This window comes from Dendrobates tinctorius, unplaced genomic scaffold (assembly GCF_039654945.1).
Source record: "Dendrobates tinctorius isolate UK_male_01 unplaced genomic scaffold, ASM3965494v1 ptg000214l, whole genome shotgun sequence".
Lineage (NCBI taxonomy): Eukaryota > Metazoa > Chordata > Amphibia > Anura > Dendrobatidae > Dendrobates > Dendrobates tinctorius.
The window spans coordinates 8,177,329-8,200,801 of NW_027361881.1; the positions used below are offsets into that span (position 1 = coordinate 8,177,329).

Below are 23,473 nucleotides of genomic sequence, written 5' to 3' on the forward strand. Positions count from 1 at the left end.
CATTTTGCAGCCTCATCCAAGTTTCAGATTTTTCTCTTGAGGCAGTGTCTCAGTAACGTAGGCTGGATGTGAGGTCTGTGTCTCTCTCAGTAACGTAGGCTGGATGTGAGGTCTCTCTCTCTCTTAGTAATATAAGCTGGATGTGATGTCTGTATCCCTCCCAGTAATATAGACTGGATGTGAAGTATGTGTCCCTCCCAATAATGTTGCCTCACTGTGCATTTTGCAGGGTTCTGCTTTCTTCATTATCTTTTATATCTGTGCAGCTTCTAACCTGTTTCCTATTCATGTGCTTGCCTCCTTGTCTGTAGCCTGTTTTTTTTTTCACCATCCGTAATGTGGAGATCTGTGTACATACAATCCCCTCTTTTTCCCTGCTGCTATCTCTAAAACTGAGAGAAGGGAGGGTGAGAGAGCATTCGGGAGCAAGAGCTCAAATGAATTTTTATCACTTTTACAAAAGCATTCAGCTAGAAAATGGACATACAAACACTTGACAGCAGCAAATTGGAGATAATCTTTTATGAAGACTATTTAGAAAGTTGATTAGCTTTGCATGTAGGAAATGTTCCCTATTGATTGGAAATATATTCATTGAGATAACAAAACTGAAAAATGTTGATTCAATAATGTATTTGATACCAGAAGAGTCTCATGATCACTCACTAGATAATCTCTGTCTCAAGGCGAAAATGACTCTTTTGTCTTTAAGTATTATTTGAAGAATCCTCTTATTGGAAATTAAATGATCGGACAGCTCCCCCGTTTCTGATAAATTGAGAAACTCACCGTCTCGAAAAATGCAAGATATCTTAGATGCCACTTTTATAAAATAAGATGGTGTTAATTTTGATCATTTAATCCATGACCCTTATGATTTTCGATAGGACGTGTGTATCACCAGAAAAACAGTCAAAGATGTTGCCTTCCAGGAACTATGAGTGTTCCAAATGCTCAGCTCCGTTAGCGAATGTTTTTCACTGCTAGTTTGACGGCCTCTAAATCCAAGTGGTGCAGGTGTGATTTCTGAAAGGTACCATTGATCTCTCTATCTACCTTAGACCTGAATGGGCATTATTCAACATTGCAGGAGAACAAAATAGACCTGAGACAACTAACCAGAACAAAGACTTTACATTTTGGCTGCAGCTACTTTTTTCTTACTTGCGGTCAAGTAGGCAAAAAAAAATTGGGTAACCAGTTTAGCCATGAGTCAAGCAATACATGAGTAATTGTTTTTAGTTCACCGACTGGTATATGAGGGCGCAATTAGGAGAGAAAAATACGATCTTGATACTTAATTTACTGAAGGAAGGTTGCAAATTGGTGAATCCGTACTCTGGCTTAGCTCTGTTATTGTACATTTTTACAACATTTTCATATGTAAGGTTGTATGTAGAATTCACTGGAAAAGGAGGTGCAAAGATTGTATAAAATAATATTGATGGAAAATGCTTGTCTTCTATACTTGGAACTGTTAACCACTCTTGCTTTTGAGACATGCAGTTATTACTATTGTGATTTTAAGTGACCAAAAAAAAAAAAAAATTTAAAAAGAAATTGCAATTTGTTTTCAGCATTTAGGTAGCAAATTAACAATAAAAAAAAAAAATTGTGTGAAAGTTTAAATAACCTTTAACTTTGTACATGGGGCTCGTTCACTTATATTTGGCACTGGTTTATTTGGTGACTCCTGTTTCGAATTAGTTTTCTACGAAACGTGCATATAATACGGTATGTGGTAGGTATAAAATACCTTACTTACCGGGTTAATGTTGTTCTTGTCAAAAATGCATCCAGCAACCGGATTTCTCTCCATTATGATATGAAAGAATAAGCACATAACTAGACTTTCTAAATCACAGAACACGCTCGACTCCATACATTATTTAAAAGTCTGCTGTATATTCTCCTACTATAACTTCTCATTACCTTCTATGTCATCCGTTAAGGAAAACTTTGCACGAGTGCCAAGCGCAAGCAGACAATGAGCAGTGCGCAAACAGAAAGGGAAAAAAAAAATAAGTTTGATATGTAATAAAAGTTTTAGCTAGTCCAAGTGTTGATAATAGCCATAGCCATAAAAATAAAGCAATTTTTTCAGCTAAATAGAAACAAACCAAGTGCCCTTGAATTTTCAAAGAAAATACAACTTGGCTGTCTCGCCTTAGGACAACATGGCGTTTGTGGGAAAGAATACTTAGCCGCTCGCTACAAATCTCTACACGATGAGGAGTGAATGATTGTCATACATTGTGTTCCCTTTGTCTCGCTTGATAATATCTGCCTGCTATTGAGAGATATAGAATGTGTCTGTCATTGTTCTTGTCTGCAAGTTACAAAACCCTCTAGCGTTTAGTCTTCACTTTATGGAATTTTATTAGTATAATGAATCGCAGCCCTGTAGCGTACCCGGTATCACTTCTAAACTTCACATTTTAAAAGCTATCATTTTTTACCATGATAAATCACCAAAAGGAGGATTTATGTAACTGCGTGGAAAAGGTACATACCTCTCCTGAATACTTTTTAAGCGCGGCCTCAGCTGCCTGGGTTGAACAGGCAGCATTGGAACATCTTAGAAAAAAGGCAGAGAAATTCTTATTTTATGCTTAGGTTTTTGTGTCACTGTAATGCTTCCTATTAGTATAACATTAGGTAATTAGGTCGTATAGGGAGTCATGTCGCACCGTGTTGCCTTCCAGTTGACATTCTAGAGTATACTAATGAAAAGTCACTATTGCTATATTTATGCAAGTGCCCATGTGGTTTATTTTCTACTAATTAGTCTTTTTTCCCAACATTCTTTGTCTCTTGCATGTGACACAGAAAGGAGAATTTGCTAATAATCCTTTTTTTCTTTTCAACATGTCAGTACTTTACATTTTGGGGTCTTTTGGCTCTTGTAAACAAATTTCACAAATGGGATGAATTATGAAGCGCAGCTTGACTATTTTGCCCTGGAGGAGCCCAAACAGTGATTCTGTACATTCTTGCTAATTTTTATAAAGACAATGGAAGCATATATGAATGTAGATATCCACATGTGGGTATTATCTTGGGAACTAGGACCCGCTTGGCCCTGAACATTTTCATCTGTTGTGTTCCTATTGTCCGTATCACTCAAAGTATGGGAATAGGACAAACGGTATAATAAAAGGCCTCAAAAGCCGTCCATAACCATACTCCATATCCACTTTGAAAGAAAATAAAGCTATGCAAATGGTCCATTAAGCTTTCCTCTAGCATTGCTTAAGTATTCTTGTCACATAACTAAAAAATTTGGACTGATTGATTTTCTTTGACTTTCTGTAGCATCCTGGTGTCCATTCTAGTCTATTTCCATGCACAAATGTTTGACAAGATCAAATGTCAGAAAAGTATGCATGCGGTTACCTAAAGGCCATTTACTCAGTTGACAAAGAGAAAAATAAATTTTACATATCTTATTGGCTAACTATAGTTAATACATCTGTGCTAAGTAAGTCTGCAATCTGTAATCTTTCATTGATGTGCAGTTTGTAGCCATGACCAAGTTTCAAATCTTTCTCTTGTGGGAGTGTGTTTTCCAGTAATAACCTAGTAATAGTAATGTGTGTGTCTAGGATGCTAATGTCTTTATTCAGTCATATATCATCACAGGTTCTGCTCTGCACTCATTTCCTCTTCAAGTGCTTTCTGCCTTACCTATAATCTGTTTTTCCCAAGTCGTCCCTCATGACAGCACGACACGAGGTAGTCCTTCTCATCCTCTAGGGACAGGAAATGCATGAGAGGTTAAAAGCCCTCGCCCACCTCACATTCAATGTTTTTCCTGTCCGTAGCAGGACAGACGCAGGAGAGGAGTGCACATCAACACAAAGATTTACCTGGGAGCTCGAGGGATCGGAGGGAATCCATCTCTTCCCTTCCCTCTGTGAAGCGGCTCCGGGCTGATACCTCACTGGGTAAGAGTCCCTCAGCCAGGCCAGTTGAGCGGAAAGTGGCTCCGTGGAACATAATCCAGCTTGCTCAGAGATGCCGTCCGAACAATCCCTGAGCATAGTAAGATGACCGTAGTAAGGCTTTTTTTGTTAAATTCTACACTGAGGAGTCCACTTAGGATCTGGGTCTTCCTCCCGAAAAAAAACAGCGATGCTGGACATGCAATGCCGAATTGCCGGAGGCACATAAAAAGCAGTTAAGGCAGAATCTGTAATGAAAGTCCTTGTATAGAAAACAGACATCATTTATGGCCAACATGTTTTCCATGATCAGAGAGAAGGTCTAGTCTTATGCCCCTTCAGATGGTTCAAGAGACGTCCCGTCGCTAGAGGACTAGATGGGAGATGGAGGAAGCATGTTTGTATTACTTGGATTAGGACCTAGGGGGTGAGGAAAATATTCCCCAGATCCCCTCAAAGGAGAGAAAGTATAATTTCTCATCTGAGAACACTGACAATTTGTTACTAGCAGTGTGGAGTACCATAATATAATAATTTTATTTCTATAGCGCCAACATATTCCGCAGCACTTTACATTATAAAGGGGACTTTTACAGACAATAGACATTACAGCATAGCAATAAACACAGATCAAATCTCTCTCAGGCAAAACTAACAGGTCAAGGAAATTCTTATCCTCTCTTGCTGACAACTTTATCTTCCAAAAGGTAGGAGAGAAAACAAGGGGATCTGATACCTTGTATCCAATCCTTATAAACAAGGAGGAAATGGTTGAGGAGGTACAAGTGGCTGGGACCCTAGGAGGTAGTGACCATGCTATTTTGGATAACTAGAGGAGGAACTGTGAAGACTCAGACGTCATGGTCAGAAAGGCAGATTTTAAGGGATTCAGAAAGAGAATTGGAGGGATCCAATGGATGGATATCCTTAAAGACAAAAATGTCCAGGAAGGATGGGAAATCTTGAAAAATGAAATTCTCAAAGCACAATTGTTGTTAATTCCGAAAAGAGGGAAGAATAGGAAGCATTTAAGGAAACCAGGATGGATGAACACAGAACTTAAGCACATGCTAAAAAGGAAGAAAGAAATGTTTATAAAATGGAAAGAGGGAGGCATATCTAAAGAAGAATATAATGCTGTCTGCTGGACCTGCAGGGCACAAATCAGATTATCTAAAGCTGACAATGAATTGAGGCTTGCAAGAGACGTTAAAAGCAATAATAAAGGATTTTTGGGATATGTCAAAAGTAAAAGAAAAGTCAAAGATGCTGTAGGATTTTTACAGGATGAAAATGATGAAATGGTAAGACAGGATGTTGAGAAGGCCGAACTTTTAAATTCCTATTTTGCATCTGTTTTCTCTCAGAAAGGAAATGTAACATCAACGGTTCTTCACTGTCCTATTAAGGGAACAGAAGAATCCAGGATATCTATAAACAGAAAGATAGTGAGGAAACACTTAGCTAGCCTAAATGAATTCAAGTCTCCAGGTCCAGATGAATTACACCTCTGAGTACTGAAGGAGATGGCTGACGAAATTTTTGAACCCCTCTCCATAATCATTGAAAATTCTTGGAGAACAGGAGAAATCCCAGAAGACTGGAGAAGAGCAAATGTTGTTCCTAGCTTCAAAAAGGGGAAGAAGGTGGACCCAGGCAACTAAAGACTGGTGAGTCTGACTTCTATACCAGGATAGATCTTTGAACAAATTATTAAACAACATATATGTCAGTACCTGGATAAGAATGAAGTGATTAAACAGAGTCAGCATGGGTTTGTAACTAATAAGTCATGTCAGACTAACTTAATTTCCTTCTATGACGGAATCACTAATTGGGTGAATCAGGGAAATGCTGTAGATATAGTATATCTTGACTAAAACAAAGCATTTGACAAAGTATCTCACACAATCCTTATTGAAAAAAATGACTAGGTATGGAATGGACAAGGCAACTGTTAGGTGGATTCATAACTGGCTTAGTGATCGGACCCAAAGAGTGGTCGTAAATGGCTGCACATCCATCTGGAAGAATATCTCAAGTGGGGTACCACAGGGCTCTGTCCTGGGCCCTGTATTGTTCAACATCTTTATCAACGATTTAGATGAAGGAATTGAGGGTAAACTGATAAAATTTGCTGATGACACAAAGCTAGGAGGGATAGCGAATACTAGAGAAGAGAGCAAGAGGATTCAAAAAGATATAAATAAACTGGAGAAGTGGGCAGCAACTAACAGAATGGTTTTTAACAGGGAAAAATGCAAAGTACTACATATGGGCAATAAACATGAAAAAAGCATATACAGAATGGGAGGAATAGGGTGAAGCAAAAGCACATGTGAAAAAGACTTGGGTGTACTAATAGATCACAGACTGAATGAGTCAACAGTGTGATGCAGCAGCAAAAAAGGCAAATGCAATTCTAGGATGTATTAACAGAAGCATACAGTCTAGATCACGTGAAGTCATTATTTCCCTCTACTCCTCTTTGGTCAGACCTCATCTGGAATACTGTGTCCAGTTTTGGGCGCCACATTTTAAAAAAGACATCAACAAACTGGAGCAAGTTCAGAAAAGAGCGACCAGAATGGTGACTGGTCTGCAAACCCTGTCTTATGAGTAAAGGTTGCATGATTTGGGAATGTTTAGCTTGCAAAAGAGGAGACGTAATAGCTGTCTACAAATATCTCAAGGGCTGTCACATTGTAGAAGGATCATCTTTATTCTCATTTGCACCAGGAAAGACTTGAAGCAATGGGGTGAAACTGAATGGGAGGAGACACAGATTAGATATTAGAAAAAACTTTTTGACAGTGATCAATGAGTGCAACAGGCTGCCACGAGAAGTGAGTATTCCTTCAATGGAAGTCTTCAAACAGGGTGGACAGACATCTGTCCAGGATGATTTAGCAAATCGTGCTTTGAGCAGGGGGTTGGACCAGATGGCCCGAGAGGTCCCTTCCAACTCTACGATTCTATTATTCAGATACCAATAGGAATGAGAGCCCTGCTCACAAACTTACAATCTATAAGGGAAAAGAGGAGACCCGAAAGGTGGATGGTAACAATTGCTTTTATTGTTTTTGTTTGGACGATCCCTAGTGTAAGAATCGGGTGTTCCTGTTGCTGCATGAACCAGTTAACAGTCTAAACATGTAATAGTACAGACACAGAGGGATATTAACTGCAAAAAGCATGTGAGAACGTGATGCGAGGAACATGGATGTGGCAAAAAAATTTTGAAATGAGCCACACAGGAATATTTAGGTTAGTTACGTTGAGGCTATAGGCCAGTCTGAACAATTGCGTTTTTAAGGCACGCGTAAAACTGTGGGGATTGGAGATTAATAGTATTAGCCTGGGTAGTGCATTTCAAAGAATCGGCGCGGCACGTGAAGAGTCTTGGAGATGGGAGTGGGAGGTTCTGCTTAATGAGGATGTTAACCTCAGGTTATCAGAACGGAGGGCACAGGTATGGTGGTAGGCCATGGAGTGCTTTGTGGGTGAGGGTAATAAGTTTATACTGAATTCTGGAGTGGATGGGTAGCCAGTGTAAGGACTGGTACAAGGTAGAGGCATCAGTATAGCGACTGGTGAGGCATATGATCCTGGCTGCAGCATTCAGGACGGATTGGAGAGGGGAGAGTTTGGTAAGAGGGAGACCGATTAGTTGAGAGTTACAATAGTCCAGACGAAAATGAATAAGAGAAACAGTAAGAGTTTTTGCATATTCAAAAGTAAGAAAGGTCGAATTCTAGAAATGTTTTTGAGGTGCAGATCAAAAGCGAACCAGTGATCGGATGTGGGGGGTGAATGAAAGCTCTGAATCAAGTATGACCCCCAAGACAGCGGGCATGTTACTGGGGAGTAATGGTGGAACCACACACGGAAATGGCAACGTCATGCATAGGTAGGTTAGTAGAGGGAGGAAATATGAGTTCAGTTTTTGACAGGTTCAGTTTCAGATAGAGAGGACATGATGTTAGAGACAGCGGTAAGACAATCACTGGTGTTTTCCAAAAAGGCAGGCGTGATATCAGGAGAAGTGTATAATTGAGTGTCATCAGCATAGAGATGGTACTGGAACCCAAATCTACTGTTGGGGGCCTACAACCGATCCTTAAGGAACCCCAGCAGTAAGGGGAAGATGAGAGGAGGAGGAGCCAGCAAACGATACAGTAAAGGAGAGGTCAGAGAGATAGGAGAACCAAGAGAGAATGGTGTCCTTGAGGCCAATGGGGTAGTGACCATTAGATTTAGCTGTTAGAAGATCATTAGAGACTTTAGTGAGGGCAGTTTCAGTAGAGTGTAGAGAGCGGAAACCAAATTGTAGAGGGTTGAGGAGAGAGTTATCTGAGAGATAGCTAATAAGACGGGTGTGGACCAGGCATTCCCAGAGTTTAGAGATGAAGGGAAGATTAGAGACATGTCTATAGTTAGTATGATGGCATGCTTAAATGAGGAAGGAAAGATACCGGAAGAGAGAGAGATGTTAAATATTTTAGTTAGGTGAGTGGTGACAGCAGGGAAAAGGGACTGGAGGAGATGTGAAGGAATGGGCTCACTGGTGCAAGTGGTAGGGCGAGAAGATGCAAGGAGCCTGATTACTTCTGTGACTGGTTCAAAATCAGAGAGTGAGCTAGAAGCAGTGGGGGAGGGAGGATAGTGCATGGTATGAGGGGATTGGGAGATAATTTCCTGTCAGATATGGTCAATTTTTTCTTCGAAATAATTAGCCAGATCGTCAGCATGGAGATCCGTGGTTGGGGCCTGCACTCTTGGGTTTAGTAGGGAATGAAAAGTGTCAGAGACGTTTAAGGCCTGTTTCACACTTCCGTTTTTGTGTCCGCCAAACGGATCCGTTTCCGTTTTTTTGACGGAAACGGATGCCAACGGATCCGTTTTTAAAAAAACGGATCCGTTTTTTTGACGGATCCGCGGTAACCGTAATGGAAGTCTATGGGACAAAAAAAACGGATTCTGCAAAAAATGGCGGATCCGTTTTTTTACGGAAAACAACGGATTTTGACGGATTTGAAAAAACGGAAGTGTGAAACAGGCCTAAGGTTATTGGATAGTGAGGTGATGAGGGTGTTGAAATAGGTTTGTTTTGAGAGGTGAAGGGCAGTGTTGTATGTTTTAAGCATAAACTTATAATGGATGAAATCTTCGGGTTGATTGGATTTTCTCCACTGATGCTCAGCGCACCTGAAACACCGCTGTAGGAAGCGTGTTTGCAGCGTGTGCCACGGTTGTCGCCATCTGTGCCTAGTTGATCTATGTATAGGGGGTGCAATTTCATCCAGGGCACTTTGAAGTGTTTCATTGTAATGTTTCAGTGCAGAATCAGGACAAGAGATGGGGGGCCAACGATGACTGCAAGTTTTTCATAAGATTCTGGGTGTTAATGGGTAGCTTGAATGAGTTAAATACCATTGTATATGCTGCAAAGATGAATGATATAGGTAAAACACATGCAGGATTCATTGAAGTAGCTTGAATGAGTTAAATGCCATGAGGGTTAAAGATACTCAGGTGGCACACTCAATTCAGGACGAGATTTCGGGGCACTGAGGACCCAGAGAAACAATGTTCCCAGTCAACGAACATGTAAAGACCATGATTATGGAAGAATGGAAAGATAGAAGAGGCTCATCATTCCCAGAGATTTTAAAGCTGGTCTTTCCTTTGATCCAGAGGATATCAAGATTTGTGAAGATATCCCAAAAATTGCCAGTCCTATTGCGTGAACATTCATCGTGTCTCTGAGATGCTGTAGAGGCATTGGCCGCCATTATTAAGGCCGACATTCACCACATTAGTAGCTAGGTCCATGTGTCTGTGGATTCATGAGCTAATAACCCAATTAAAATCCAGCACAGTTCATTACGGATGGTTCGGAGTAATCTGGGAGGTTTGCAGCAAGAAGTAATGTCTTGTCTAATTCAGCAACTCGAGCCATCTAGCTAAAAAACGGTCAGGATAGCCACTCAAAAACAAGCTCTGTTCCATCCCATTTTCAAGATTACATGTGTTTGGTTCCGTATTAGACGAAATACTGGTGAGGGCCTCTGACAATAAAAAAGGTTTTCCTGAAAAGAAGCCTAAGAAATATAACTTATTTTGCAGATCCCCTCTATCCCCGAGACAGGACTTCAAAGGAAAGGGTAAAACGGGAAGGTGTAGTTATCCCAAGGGAAGTAAGGGACCCAGTTTACCTCAGGTCCATCAGTACGACCTTGACACCAGAGGGAGGCTTTGCTTTTTTTTCTGGAGGGTTGGTGGGCCATCTCAGAAAATCGGTGACTTCTGCAAACCATAGGGAAGGTTACAGTATAAAATTTAAATCCACCCAACCCTTCCATACAGGTTTCACATCTCGCTGTATCTCAATCTCCTTCCTCTTTTAAAAAGACTACTGGGATATGTCCGGGATCTGCTTCCAGAAATCGGTCAGGGCCACTATTCCACTCTCTTCTCCGTAAAGTATCTTTTGGGAAAATACCTCATCATTAAAATCCTCTAAATCAGTTGGTCAGGTACAGAAAATTTAAAATAGAGACTATAAAATCAACTATTCCGTTAATATGCACATTAGATTTAAGAGGCATATTATCATGTGGACATCCATCCCGCCTGCCAACAATTTCTGGGTTTGGACTGGAGTGTCAGGGAGAAATCCACCACTTCCAATTCCAGTTCCTACCGTTTCAGCCTGTCCTCGGCACCTCGTATTATTCCAAAGATAATTGCCGAAGTAGTGGCCTCCTTAAGAAAAAAGGGGATGATTGTCGTCCCATGCTTGGACTATCTTCTCTTCATAGCAGACTCAGTGACTGATCTCAATAAGCACCTCATCCAGACTATCCTCACTATAATGTAGGATGTTTCATCAACTTGGAGAAGTCCGATTTATGGCCAGACATGTGGAAAGCATTTTTGGGTGTCTTCCTCCACTCACATCTCAGAATGTCCTCTCTACCACTTATAAAAAGGGAAGAGATTAGAAACCAGATCCGATCCTTCCAGGGTTATAAAACTGTATCAGTCAGGTAAGCTATAAGAATCCTGGGATTGATGACGTGTTGAATTCCGAGCGTACAGTATAGTCAGGCCCACTCAAGAGGGTTACAAGAAGCAATTCTGTCAGCCTGGAACAATCATCCGTCTTGACTAGAAAAAAATATAAGCATATCCACGGGTCTGAGATCCTCCCTATCATAGCGGATGTTCCCAGCAAAGCTCCAGTAAGGGGTGGGGAGCAGAAGTAGGGTCAATGCCTTCAAGGTACATAGTCACCAGAAGTACGCATGAGATCATCCAGCTTCAGAGAACTACAAGCAGTATAGGAAACACTTCTCCAATACCAAAACATTCTCAGGGGTTGACATGTGAAGATTCTTTCGGACAACATCACAACTTTTTCCTTTGTCTGGCATCAGGGAGGTCCAAGAGGTCAGCTTCTGTAGGACTTAGCCGGGCAAATATATCAATGTTCGGAAAAAGACTGTGCTTTCCATTTCAGTGGCTCACCTGAAGGGCTCTCAAAACAAAGTGGCAGACTTCCTCAGTAGGAAGATGGTATATTTCTCCTAATGTGGGTTAAACACAGAGGTGTCTAATCCGCTAACCTTGCATTGGGGTATTCCGTGTATAGTCCTATTTGCAACTCTGAGAAATACGAAAGTGACAAGATTCTTTTTCCATAGACCGAAAAGTCAATCCGGAAGGGGTGGATGCCTTGTCTTAGAGTTGGAAAGGAGATCTACTGTATCCTCCTTTTCCTTTAATTCCGAGTGTCCTAAGGAAGATTTAAGAAGATTGGCCACAATAATACTGGTCGTCCTCCTCTGGCCCAAAAGAAGTTGGTTCCCCTTGTTAAACCACATGCCTCTAGATTACATTTTTCCCCTTCCAGAGAGGTAATACCTTCTGTACCAGGGTCCGCTCATACATCAGAATATACGCCTACTGCACCTGACAGCTTGGATCTTGAGAGGCAGATTTTAAGCGCTAGAGGTGTGTTGGATCGAGTAATTACTAGAGGTTCTCCAGTTAGGATTTGAAAAGCATGCTGAGAGTGCAGCTCTCCGCCCTAAACACCTTTTGAGATAACCCGCTAGCACACCATACCTGGGTTGCTAGGTTTCCTAGAGCAGTTGCCAGATTAAGACCTAAATTTTTAAAGTCAGTACCACCATGGGACCTAAATCTGGTACTAGGTGCTTTGTGTAAGCCTCTCTGAGCCTTAGGAAGAGGTCAATATCCGACTACTTTCCATGAAAACAGCATTCTAAAGCCCCCGTTACACATAGCGATATTGCTAGCAATATCGCTGTAACGTCACCGATTTTGTGACGTAGCAGCGACATTGCTAGCGATATCGTTATGTGTGATACTTACCTCCGACCGACTCCCCCGCTGCTCATCGCTGGTCGTGCGAGAAGATCCTGGGTCATTTCTCGTCGGGCGCTTCCTGCTGGGCTTCCTGTGGCGCCGACGAGCGACGCATGGACGCGGGCAGGAGGACGTCAGGATCGCTGCGTCTGACAGGTAAGTAGCGACCCCCGACCCCTGCTATGTCGCTGGTGAGATCTGCCTGTGTGGCAGCGCACTTGTGACCACTTAGCGATGCACCAGCGATCCATATCGTTGTCGTGATCGCTGGTGCATCGCTAAGTGTAACGGTACCCTTAGTAGCAGTCGATTCAGCAAAGAGAGTGGAAGAGATCCAGTCTCATCAGTGAGAGACCCTTATCTGTACATTCTGGATGACTGGATAAAACCTAAGGCCTTTTTACATTTAGCGATGCACCAGTGATCCCGACCACGCTACGACCCGGTCAGTATCGCTGGTGCATCGCTAAATGATCGCTAGTTAGCTGCCACACAGGCAGATCTCACAGCGATGCAGCAGCGATACAGAGGACAATACTTACCTTTCAGATGCGGCGATCCTGACTTCCTCTCGCCCGCCTCCACATGTCGCTCGTCGGCACCACAGGAAGCCCAGCAGGAAGCTCCCGACAAGAAATGGAGCCGGCCGATCTCGCGCGATCAGCGACACAGCGGGGGAGCCGTTCGGAGTTAAGTATCACACATAGCGATATCGCTAGCAAAATCGCTATAACGTCACAAAATCGGTGATGTTATAGCGATATTGCTAGCGATATCGCTGTGTGTAAAACCCCCTCTAGACTTAACAAATCTTTTCTAACGAAAGTGGTATCCAATATAAACAAACCAGGAGCGCATTCTACCTTCCTTTTGTCAACACCCAAGGAATGAGATGGATAGATTGGATGTAAGGAGATCGATGATATGTGGAAGCTACAGGTCCCTGGAGACAGGACCCAAATCTATTGTTCTGTACTCTGGCAGAAACAAGTGCAAGAAAGCCTAAAAAATTACTGTAGCCAGGTGTACCACTTCGACCGTATCTCTGGCATATGAATCTGAAAGATAAAAAAAATTTGGTTGCCATCAAGGTGGATTCCACTTGGGCAATTTCCGTTTCCTGGGCCGATAGACAGGAATATTTGGGGACCAGATCTGTAGGGCCACGACTTGATCTAGTTTAAGCACCTTCTGTAGACACTACAAACTGGACATATTATCTGGTCAACAGCTTATGGAAGGAATGTCCTTCAGGCACTGGTCCCACCCTAGGATCCATTTAATTAGTATTTCTCCTGCCGTGCTGTCATGAGGGATGTTCAGGGAAAATAGGAATTACTCCTACCGATAATTATATTTCCATGAGTCCATCATGACAGGTGGAGGGGCGACTTTTAACCTCTCGTGTGTTTTTTATCCCTAGAGGATGAGAAGGACTATCTCCTGTTATGATGGACTTCTAAAAATATAACGGTAAGACTGATTCCTATATTCTTGCCTCCCTCAAACTGTACATGTTTTCTCCACTATCCACTTGAAAAGATCTGTGTACAGCCCACTATCCCTTCCTACAGTGAGAGAACGGAAGGAAAGAGTCATCTGGACCTCTTATTGATTTGTAACATTTTTTTCAGATGAAACCGCTAGATATAGGACAGAGACTAATCAGAAGCAAAATATTAGAAAATGGTTCATGAAAATTATTGACAAAGTTTCTTAACTTGTGTAAGCAGCGTTTAATTATCTGTAAACTGGCAATGAAGGTCTTTTGATCATTGTAGAATTCCATTAGTCCTGCAATGTCATATACAGTAGGCAAACTAAATACACTTGAAGTTTTCCTGCCTACAAAGAATGAGGAAGTCTGTAATTTCCCTTACGTCCCTCCGGACAGCACCATGGAGGACGTCCTTCCTTGCCCTATAGTGGGACAGGATCAGAGAGAGGTTAAAAGGCCCCTCCCACCTCCACCCTCCAGTGTTTTTCCTGTCCCGGCAGGGGACGGTTGTATGAGAGGTTGCTCTTAGAGCGAAGATAGCCTGTGGACATTTATTGCTTTCCATTCCCCTGGCAGGTGGTCTGTGGCTGATTCCTCTCTGGGAGAGGTCCCTCAGCCGTCATTCGTTGTACCAGACTGGATTGGGGGTCTCAGCCCTCTCTTCCCTGCTGTCAAGTGGACCGTGGCTGACACCTCTTGGAGAAGTTCCTCAGCCAGCCTGCATGATGGGCTCAGGGGGATCGTGCAGCGCGTCCAATCCTTCCCCCTGTCAAGGGGCCCAGGGCCGACACTCCCTGGTGGGGAGTCCCTCTGCCCCATAGACCAGTCGAGCGGACGTACTCCTGGGTTGAGCCGCTCCTCCCGGTGGGAGGCTCTCTGCTCGGACGCCGGCCGGCAAAACATGGCTAGTTCCGGAAAACATGCGGTGGAGAAGGCCGCTGCGCCTCCGGCAACGTCAGCATAAGGTCGGCGTGCGTTCCATGGCAGAACGCGGAAGTGCAGAACGAGACAGGCAACAGCCTAGTTTCTTGGATCTCGTGGGGCACAGGAAAGGAAATCACTGGCAGTAATACAACATTCCTGACCGAAAGCCACTTCCCTCCATGGTAGGCTCTCGGCGTTACCAGCTCCCCCTGTCTTTCTAGCAGGTGTGGAGCCAGCACAGGTGAGTGCACGCTGGAATGTTGTGTTCAGGGCCTGGCCTCTGGGTTAATACTAGCCTCATGCCTTGGTGCCAGAGCTGGGCCTAGAGCCTCATGTGCTGAGATATGCTCCACATATAAGCAGCTAGGCCTTGGACCTCTAGGCTATAGTAAGGCCATTTGTCCAAGCTACATCTCATAATGGTACCTTAGTTAGTTGCAGACCAGGTCTGCACAGAGCCTTATGGCTGGACCCATGGTGGAATGCAACACAGGGTCTCCAGGGAGTCTGCTCTCCACCTGAGTCTCATTAATTAGCTCCTTCAGGTGGAGCTGGTCTGACAATTGAGATATACTATTCAGAGCGAAGGTTTATCTGGATCTCTGATTGCTCTCTTGGAGGTAGCTGGGGACCTGGCCTCTTGTTTGGCACCTTCAAGCAGGGCCGTAATCTGTGCATCATATTACATCATAGGGGCATCGTTTTGTCTCTGTGCATCGTATCGCCGCTGAACATCGTATCGCTGTGCACGATATATGGCCGCTGTGCACGATATATGGCCGCTGTGCACGACATATGGCCGCTGTGCACGACATATGACCGCTGTGCACGACATATGGCCGCTGTGCACGACATATGGCCGCTGTGCACGACATATGGCCTCTGTGCACGACATATGGCCTCTGTGCACGACATATGGCCTCTGTGCACGACATATGGCCTCTGTGCACGACATATGGCCTCTGTGCACGACATATGGCCTCTGTGCACGACATATGGCCTCTGGGCACGACATATGGCCGCTGGGCACGACATATGGCCGCTGGGCACGCTACACGGCCGCTGCGCACGATATACTGCTGCCGTGCACCATATGTTGCCGCCGTGCGCCATACGGCCTCTGTGCGCCATACGGCCTCTGTGCGCCATACGGCCTCTGTGCGCCATACGGCCTCTGTGCATCATTGTGCCTCATATTGCATCATTGTGCCTCATATTGCATCATTGTGCCTCATATTGCATCATTGTGCCTCATATTGCATCATTGTGCCTCATATTGCATCATTGTGCATCATATTGCATCATGGTGCATCATATTGCATCATGGTGCATCATATTGCATCATGGTGCATCATATTGCATCATGGTGCATCATATTGCATCATGGTGCGTCATATTGTATCATGGTGCATCATATTGTATCATGGTGCATCATATTGTATCATGGTGCATCATATTGCATCATGGTGCATCATATTGCATCATTGTGCATCATATTGCATCATTGTGCATCATATTGCATCATTGTGCATCATTGTGCTTCATATTGCACCAGTGTGCCTCATATTGCATCATTGCGCTTCATATTGCATCATTGCACTTCACGTGGCATCATTGTGCTTCATAGTACCTCTGTGCATCATACGTCATCATATGGCTTCATAGTGCCTTTGTACATCACGTGGCTTCATAGTTCCCTTGTGCATCAGACTGCATCAGGGGGCTGCATAGTGCCTCTGTTCACCATGCGCATCATGGGACCTCTGTGCAGCGTATTCCACTATGTGGCTTCATAGTGCCTTTGTGCTGCAACATAGAGCTCTATAGTGTATGTGCGTCATACTGCATCATATAGCTTCATAGTCCCTTGGTGCATCATATTGCATCATAAGCCTTCATAGTGGCTCTATGCATCATATTGCTTCATAGCGCCCCATAGTGTCTTGGCACATCATATTGCGTCATGGCGCTTCTGTACAGCATAAGGCTTCTGTGCATCATATGGCGTCATAAGGCTTTGGTACCCCTGCGCCTCAGGGGGTCATTTATGGGTCCTAATACCTCTGTGCTTCATAATACCTCGGGTGCTGTGGCTTTGGGCCTCTGGCTTAGACCTTCTGACTTGGGCATTTTTGTGGGCCACACCTTGTATGGTTGGCCTACCACTTCACATTTTGTCTCAGGCCCCAACTCTTGTCTTTGTGTTTCGGGCCTAGACCCAGTTTCTGTTGCTTCATTCTTGGCAGCTGGACTTAGCCAGTCGAACAGTTATGCTTGAATTGGCCTAGTAACTTAGCATTTCTTCTATTTGGAACAGAACTCTAAAGTGAGTTACTGTCTTGAGGGCTAAAGGCAGGTCCCTCTCATAGTTAACTTTTAAAGGGAGACATACGTCTTTGGGGTTCATCCTTTAAGTGGACATAGTCTGGGTGCAGAAAATCCCATAAGGTGGGAGGAAATAATTCTTCCCGACTCCACATAGAGCAGTCGGACTGGTTTCCTTGATAGAGACCCGTTAGGCAGATTCTTGTCCTATAAATCAGTTGTATTATGTTTACCAGGGGTGGCATCACTACTATTTGTACCTGGTGGCGGTTCAGCAGCCCTGCGTCAGGTGGCAGAGGATCCCATACTCGCTGCTCTTACAGGAGTCAGGGCTCCTAAGGTAAAGAAGCGGTATCCATGACTCTTGCAGTCGAGAACCCATAGCCCATCTGCCTCGCAGTAGTCAATCCCCTCTGCGATGGGAGGAAACCTACTTCCCTCTAGTTAAAGAGTGTGGTTCCTCGCACCATAGCAGTCAGGGGTATAAATATCTCTAAGAAGATTGCCTTTTAGGATATAACATATTAATAAGTTGACACATTTACAGTGTCTGGGCTAATGACTTGTATAGAAGCACACACTTAGTCTCCTCAGTTCCAAAGTCCAGACTCCCGTCTCTAACATCAGTAAAACAGGCGTGAGGATCCACATTTCCCTTTCAATGCTTCTAATGAAAAGCCAATGTTGGTAGTGGCAGGAGTAGTTACCTGCCAGATGGAGTATTTCCTTAGTCTTAAATAATAGCCAACCCTTTCTTGAGGTTTAGACATGTAAAGGATTCAGAATACACAGGACCTCCTGGATGAGTAGGGTACATACGTCTCAATACTCCGCTATTTTCCATGTACTGTTATTGCTCTGATCTGCCAGCGGAGCAGGGTCTCTGGCCTGCAGGTTTCCTTGTAGTATGGTAAGGTGGTCTCTAGCCAAGATTTAAGCCGAGCCCAGGAGGACCGACGAAGGAACTGTCCTGTGTTATAAGCACATACAGCGAATTAACGGTCTGTACAGTCCTCTTTGTAATATGGCTGTGGTTATCACCATACCTTTTGCTGGGCAATAAGGTTTTAATCCTATTTCTGTGACTGCGGTGTTCATAAGTATCTATCACAATAACTGTAATTCACTGCGGTTCATTAGTGGTATTGGGGTGCAACAGGTTGTTCCACTGCAAATCTTGTTTGCCACATCCATACTGAAATTGGCCATTATAGACATATATCAGACACTCACTGTGGTGATTACCTTTGTAGATCCCTTTCAATATCTATATTTCTTCTCATCTTATAGATAATGTCTAGATCTAGCCTGGTTCTTACCTAGAACTTTGATCTGGGGGCTTCTGTACCCACCCTGAGACCTTTGCTTTGGTATTCTCCATGGTGCTGTCCGGAGGGACGTAAGGGAAAAAGGTAATTAGACCTACCTGTAATTCTGTTTCCTGTAGTCCCTCAGGACAGCACCCTTAGTTCCCTCCCTTATGTTTGTCTTTAGGCTTGCATGGAATCGATCGGCAGATTGTTCATCCATCAGGTCATCGTGGCTCGAGATGGGGATGGAGCCGCTAAAGGGTCTTACAGACGCGTTTGTAAGGGCGTGTTTAGACCATTTCCATCCATCCTCGGTGGTACTTTGAAAAAACACTGGAGGGTGGAGGTGGGAGGGGCCTTTTAACCTCTCTCTGAACCTGTCCCACTATAGGGCAAGGAAGGACGTCCTCCATGGTGCTGTCCTGAGGGACTACAGGAAACAGAATTACCGGTAGGTCTAATTCCCTTTTTTTATTGTAGGTACACTTCAACTGTGAGGGACAGAATCTAAAAATAAATGCACAAAATCATCATATGATTTTTACTTAATTTGCATAGTATTGCAAGAAATAAGTATTTGATACCATAGAAAAACAGAACTTAATATTTGGTATAGAAACCTTTGTTTGCGATTAGAGGTCAGACATTTCCCGTAGTTCTTGGCCAAGTTTGCATACTATGCAGTAGGGATTTTGGCCCACTCCTCCATGCAGATCTTCTCCAGACCTTTCTGTTTGAGGGCTGTCGTTGGGCAACATTTAAATTTCAGCTCCCTCCAAAGATTTTCTATTAGGTTCATGTCTGGAGTCTGGCTTGGCCACTTCAGGACTTGGAAATAATTGCTGCAGAAACACTCCTTGGTTGCTCGCTCTGTGTGTTTTGGGACATTGTTGGAAGACACAGCCAGGACCCATCTTCAAAATTAAATTTTTATTGAAAGGTTAAATAATTTTCAATCTCAAAATACAACAAAAGGAAAAGAATAACTAGGACAATATCAGTATATCATAGAATATAAGTATATCATCCAATAAAACATCAAGTTATAAGAAGAAAAAGGAGGGGAGGGAACATTTTAGACCATCAGTGTTACAATTATGAAATTACTAAAATCCAATGGAAACCATACATAGTGTAACCAGGTGCGAACCAACACGGAGCAAAATCCAGACAGAGAAGAAACGCATCGGAGAAAGGGGTGGATCCCATCAGTCTGATGTAAGACTGTAGGCATCGGAATCTTGGAATTCAATCCAGTCTCTCCAAGTTTTGCAGCAGCTATCACAGTCAGTGGGGGATTGGGCAATCAAATGTTCCATCCTATTTAGAAGGGCAATTTCACAGGACCATTCCTCCAAAGTAGGTGGAGAAGTACTTTCCCAGTGTCGAAGAATGATATTCTTAGCAGCCTGTATAAGGTAACTTATTAAAGACCTTTTGTATCTGGTGAAACTAGTTGGGATCATAAAGAGCAGCCAGGACCCATCTTCAATTCTCTTACTGAGGGAATAAAGTTTTCGGTCAAAATCTTGTGATACATGACCCCATCCATCCTCTTTTCAATACGGTGCAGTTGTTCTGTCCCCTTTGCAGAAAAGCATCCTCAAAGTATGTGGTTTCCCTCACCATGCTTAACGATTGAGATGGTGTTCTTGGTGTTGTACTCATCCTTCTTCCTCAAACACGGCGAGTGGCGTTGATACCAAAAAGTTCTTTTTTGGTCTCATCTGGCCACATGACATTCTCCCAAACCTCCTTTGGATCATCCAGATGGTCATTGGAAAACTTCAAACGGGGCTGCACATGTGCTTGCGTGAGCAGGGGGACCTTGTGTGCCCTGCCAGATTTTAATCTGTGACAGTGTAGTCTAGTGTTACTAACAGTAATGGTTCAGTCTATGGTCCCAGCTCTCTTCAGGTCATTGATAAAGTCCTCCTGTATAGCTCATGGCTGATTCCTGACCTTTCTTAGAATCATCCTTGCCTCTCGACGTAAGATCTTGCATGGAGCTCCAGACCGGAATATTAACAGTCATCTTTTCTTCAATTTTCTAATAATTGTGTCAGCAGTTGTTGCCTTCTCACCAATCCTCTTGCCTATTGTCATGTAGCCCAGTCCAGCCTTGTGCAGGTCTAAAATTTTATCCCCGATGTCCTTAGCTCTTTGACTTGGCCATGGTGGAGAGGTTGGAGTGTGTTTGAGTGTATGGACAGTTGTCTTTTATACAGGTAATGAGTTCAAACAGCTGCAGTTAATTCAGGTAAGGAATGCAGAGTAGGAGGCCTTTTTAAAAAAAACAAAAACTAATAGGTCTGTGAGAGCCAGAATTGTTGCTAGTGGGTAGGTGATCAAATACTTATTTCATGCAATAAATTGCATTTCAAATTTTAAAAATAATGCAGTGTGATTTTCTGTGTTTTTTTTAATTATTTTTAGATTCTGTCTCTCACAGTTGAAGTGTACCTATGATAACAATTACAAACCTCTCTATTCTTTGTAGGTGGGAGAACTTATAAAATTGGCAGAGTAACAAATACTTAATTTTCCCACTGTATTGTCATTTTACAAAATGAGCAGAAGTCTAAGGGTGTGTGCACACACTGCGGATTCTGCAGCATGTCAATTGTTTCTGCAGATTCCTCAGCGGTTTGCCACCTGTTCCATTGTCCAGGTGTGAAACCGCAGGGGAAAACCATAGGCAAATCCGCAGGTAAACCGCAGGTCACTTTACCTGCGCATCTGCCCGGAAAAATCCGCAGATGAATCTGCAGCGTGTGCACTTACCCCTAAGGGCTAACACCATCACCTTTTCTGTCCTTTCTCTGTAATTTACTGCTATGGTTGTTTAAAATGGTTGTCCGAATTAGCAATAAATAGGGAGAAAAACTTAGGATGAATTCACTATTTATCTAAATGGTATTATTCTGGGACCAATCAAAGACATTTTGGCAAGTTCCATTTAGAAAGACTGGCATAAATTTCGACAACCAATCAGTTTCGCACAAATTCTTCTAATGAAAGCTACCGTATATACTCGAGTATAAGCCTATCCCCCCCCCCCCAAATTTTGCCACAAAAAACTGCGTATAAGCCGAGGGTGAAAAAAGCAGCAGCTACTGGTAAATTTCAAAAATAAAAATAGATACCAATAAAAGTAAAATTAATTGACACATCAGTAGGTTAAATGTTTTTGAATATCCATACTGAATCAGGAGCCCCATATAATGATCCATACAGGTCATGATGGGCCCCATAAAATGCTCATACAAAATATGACCCAATATAATGCTGCACAAAGGTTATCAATGGCCCCATAAGATGCTCCATTGAATAATATGCTCCATATGCTGCTCCAAAAAGGTTATAGCCCTATTAGATGCTCCATAATATGCTCCGTAGATTATGCCCCATAAGATGCTCCATAGATTATGCCCCCATATGCTGCCCCATAAGATGCTCCATAGTTTATGCTCGATAAGATGCTCCATAGATTATGCCCCATAAGATGCTCCATAGATTACGCCCCCATAAGATGCTCCATAGATTATGCGACCATAAGTTGCTCCATAGAATATGCCCCCATAAGATGCTGCATAGATTTTTCCTCATAAAATGCCCCATAGATTATGCCCCCATAAAGTGCTCCATAGATTAAGCCCCCATAAGATGCTCCATAGAATGTCCCCATATGATGCTCCATAGATAATGTCCCATAAAATGCTCCATAAGATGCTCCATAGATTATGCCCCCCATAAGATGCTCCATAAATTATGCTCCATATGCTGCTGCTGCTTCAAAAAAAATGACATACCTCTCGTCCCTGGGGACCAGGTGTGGGGTCCTGAGCAGGTGGAGACACCGGCCCGCTATGGGGGACAGGTGTTGGTGTCGCCGCTGGCTCAGGACCCGGCACCTGAGATATTCACCTGTCCCCGTTCCATCTCTGCCGCGTCCTCCGTCAGTGACTATTCAGGCAGTAGAGGGCGTGGCGCGCACTAACCACGTCATCGCGCCCTCTGCTACCTAAACGTCACTGACAGAGGACATGGCAGACAGCGATGGATCGGGGACAGGTGAAAATTGGATATACTTACCCCCTCCTGGCGCGGTCTCTGCAGCCCCCCTTGCTTCTCCCACGGTCTCCTTTCCTTCAACGGTCATGTGGTACCGCTCATTAAAGTCATAAATGTGCACATATTTATGACTTTGAGCGGTACCACGTGACCGCTGAAGGAAGGAAGGGAATTGTGTATAATATAGCATGGCCCTACTGCAGGGTGCACAAGTAGGTTACCCAAACCAAAACTCAATAGTGAAAAGTAACTTGGCACTCAACTTAAGGGTCCATAGAAGAAAATTTTATTATGCAGTCTGCAGAACGTTTCGGCCTACATGGCCTTCAGTCTGACTGCTTAAAAGTATTGTGGAAAAATGGGGAACAAGCGTGAGTTCTTACTGTAATGGAAGACTTGTTGGTTATCTATCCGACTCCTTAGTATCATTAATTCAGAATAGTTGTAGAAAGAACCTGTTTCGTTGAAAAGGAGGCTTGTTACCAGTTTCTCTGTAGTTATATTAGTTGCCGTGTGACAGTATAGCAGGTCCTTATGAGGCATGGGAGGTCAGTGGTGATGGGCATCAGGAGACAAGAGGCGGAAACCGCGTCCAGCCTAACGCCCATCACCACTGACCTCCCATGCCTCATAAGGACCTGCTATACTGTCACACAGCAACTAATAGAACTACAGAGAAACTGGTAACAAGCCTCCTTTTCAACGAAACAGGTTCTTTCTACAACTATTCTGAATTAATATATGATACTAGGGGTCCTGATGGCTCACCTACAAGTCTTCCATTACAGTAAGAACTCACACTTGTTCCCCATTTCTCCACAATACTTTTAAGCAGTCGGACTGATGAAGACCATGTAGGCCGAAACGTTTTGCAGACTGCATAATAAAAAATTTTTCTATGGACCCTTAAGTTGAGTGCCAAGTTACTTTTCACTTGGAAGGAATGAAGGGAGACTGTGGGAGAAGCGGGGGCGCTGCAGAGACGCATCAGGGGGGGTTAG

The 23,473-nt window shown here is 43.4% G+C and overlaps 1 protein-coding gene across 25 annotated transcripts in view; it reads left to right on the forward strand.

The window, feature by feature from the left end:
- The window catches only part of TSHZ3 (teashirt zinc finger homeobox 3), a 331,665-nt gene that overhangs the window by 44,056 nt on the left and 264,136 nt on the right, over positions 1 to 23,473 (forward strand). Inside the window, exons 1-3 of one of the 25 annotated variants that reach the window (XM_073555012.1) lie at positions 18,377 to 18,500; positions 18,583 to 18,676; positions 18,790 to 18,849. The exons of 22 other annotated variants lie outside the window; for them this stretch is intronic. The gene's annotated coding sequence lies outside the window, so the exon portion shown is untranslated. Of the gene's footprint in view, positions 1 to 18,376; positions 18,501 to 18,545; positions 18,850 to 23,473 lie in introns of those variants that run through there. 2 more of the 25 variants (XM_073555011.1, XR_012222304.1) reach the window with 2 other exon arrangements.